Genomic DNA, 2,992 nt, shown 5'->3' with positions numbered 1-2,992 from the left:
TGGCGAAAACCGAGGCCCGGCTCCATGATGTTCTGGAGGTGGGCGTGGATGATAGCAGTCATGACACCTACAGACAGGTTGTCAGGTAGTTTTAGGATGATGCTTGGTTCTTTTTTCTCCTTCTCCTTCTCCTCCTTTATCTCCTTCATTAGTGGTTTTAACCAAGCATTCTGGGTGGCAGCAATAGTTTGTTTGGCCGTTTGTTCTGCCACTTTTTTTATCGGGATTTCTATTTTCTCCTCCTCCTTCTTATTCACCTCTTCTCTGGTCTTTTTCATTGCCTCTTTCCTCATGAGGCAGGAGTTCGCAAAGGTGCGGTGTCCTTCCCCACAATTCAGGCATCTTTTGGTCTCTGACTTACACTCTCTGTAAGTGTGGTTATTAGCTCCACATTCGGAGCACAGACGAAGCCTCGATTCTTTATCTGGGCACTTAGTCTTGTAGTGTCCATACTTATAACAGTGCATGCATTGCACTATGTTCGTGAACCTCTCAGGTTCAATTTGTCTGGGGCTAATGTAGATATTAAAGAGGTACAACCCTTTCTCTTGTACCTGTGCTGCCGTCTTATGGTCCGAGAATTGAATCTTCATCATGTATCTATTCTTCATGATGAAGATGTGCTCAGCTTTAATGTTGGGAAGAGTTCTCTCCAGCTCCTCCTGAATGGCATTGGGGGTTTCCTTCACTAGCTCTCTGTCGAGCTGTTTAAAGACCAGGGTTAATTTGGCCTTTAACTCTGGAGGCATGACAGCCTCGAAACCCTTCGTTTTCATGAGATTTGCCGAGTGTTCTGTAAAGAGCCTTTCGGCGTTGCTCTCATCTTGACTGATGATAACATAGTGGTCCTGGGCGGTGATGACTCGGAGAGTCCTCACCTCGGCATCGAATAGTGCCTGCAACAGGGCTTCCCTCCTAGCAGGAGAGGGGCGCCCGTTGGCTGGACGAACCTTTATCCTCATGGCGACATGAGGATAGAGGCCAGGGTGGTAATTATGACCTACTCCACTGTTGCAAGGGGGTGCCAGGAATTGCAAACTCGTCCTTTCCAAAGGGGAAGTGCGAGTGTTCCTGTCGGATCAGTGGGGACCCTTTGCAGGGGCCTAACCCTATCCCTACTCACTATAGACGTGCAGGTTTATGGAGACCTGCGATTCCCTATTTCCTATTCCTGCAACCCGACCCACTCTGAGGAAGTGCCGGCGGAGTACTCCGGTACCTCGAGAGTCTTGGGGCTTTGTACGTGGTACCGCTCCCTGGTCCCAAACTGCTACAAGGGGACTGGGGCTGCAGCCCTCCCCCAGGCGAATACCAGACCCCACAGGGGGAATCTCGTAGGCCCAGGGAGAGTACAGGAAGTAATAGGAAAATGCAGAGGGAGTAAAAGAGATCAAAAGAGAGCGTGATTACTGGACTCTGAATAAGGGTGATTATCGCCGAAGCTACACCGGTATTCAGGGTCTGTCTATCAAGCAATGATCTGGCAATCAATCACACAAGGGGCAATTTGATAGATCAGTCTGGTCAAGGTCGCGGCTAACCACGGTGGCTTGACGGAACCGTCTATCAACTCGCTGGTCAATTGCAATCAACGTTAGCAGGGCTGACGAGGCGTGCAGTAGCTTGATCACTCAATGGCTGGGAGATAGATACCTTGCAGTTAACAATATACCAAGTATAAATACTGAGCAGATTGGAAAAGCAAGGAAAACTATCTGGCAGGATTGGGTGATGGCTAACTTTGACCATGTTGCAATTGCAATCGAGAGCATCCCTATTTATAGGCGCCCACCGTTGAAACTTTCCGATGGCGTTAGATGGCAACGGTGGCACGCCCTTTGAGCCACTAGCCGCGGCTCACTCACCTGAGGCTGGCGCCCGTGTCGGCCAATATAAGGAAATTTCAGGTCAAAATCCTTATCAGTGTTTACTGAAGGTATAACCACCGTGATGCCACCCAAAACTTCCGGAAAGGCTGCCAAGAAGGCCGGTAAGGCCCAAAAGTCTATCACCAAGGGTGATAAGAAGAAGAAGCGCAGGAGGAAGGAGAGCTACAGCATCTACATCTACAAGGTGTTGAAGCAGGTCCACCCCGACACCGGTATCTCCTCCAAGGCCATGTCCATCATGAACTCGTTCGTGAACGACATCTTTGAGCGCATTGCAGCTGAGGCTTCCCGCCTTGCACACTACAACAAGCGTTCCACCATCACCAGCCGGGAGATCCAGACCGCCGTCAGGCTGTTGCTGCCCGGAGAACTGGCCAAGCACGCTGTGAGTGAGGGCACCAAGGCTGTCACCAAGTACACCTCCTCCAAGTAAATTAGAAGGTTGCACGGTTTACCTGCCTCCTCTACCAACATCGGCTCCTTTAGGAGCCACAAATTGAAATAAAGCAGATAGAAGGACATGGGCGTTGTTATCTTGGTTTTGTTTACTTTGCACCGCGGCGCGTGGTTTGGGTCAGCTGTTTGTTTGTTTATTTAGGCGGGGGGGGGGGGGGGATCAAAACTCTTATCTAGGGCTTGTATCGTGTTACTTGCATTGCGCATTGCATAGAAAATGACAGACATATTGATCTGGCATAAATGAGCTATATTCCAGGTATGTGTAATATATTCCATATCCGTTACTTTTTCTTATTTTTTTCTGAAAGTCGTTGACAAATTGCTCTTACGAATTTGGCACAATTTAGCTGTGAGTGGCTTTATTTGAGAAAAGGCAAATCCATACATGCATGTACGTAGAAACAGAGGGAGAGTAACACAAACACCTGTGAAAAGAAAGAGAGAGAGAGAAACCTAAACACAAACAGCTGTGCAATATTACCTGATACACACACATCTAGATCAGTCAGTCATAGGTATGCGTTCACGCTATTTCATCACACATTCAGAATTAAAAGTTACACACTAAAATATCACTAATAGCAATACTTGACCACACATATATCACAGCCATGGTTTGAAATGATGAATTTCACAGCTTGCAA

Source organism: Penaeus japonicus, unplaced genomic scaffold (genome assembly GCF_977035675.1).
Source record: "Penaeus japonicus unplaced genomic scaffold, GWHDUDI00000001_assembly GWHDUDI00000032, whole genome shotgun sequence".
NCBI lineage: Eukaryota > Metazoa > Arthropoda > Malacostraca > Decapoda > Penaeidae > Penaeus > Penaeus japonicus.
This window is presented reverse-complemented; position numbering follows the sequence as displayed.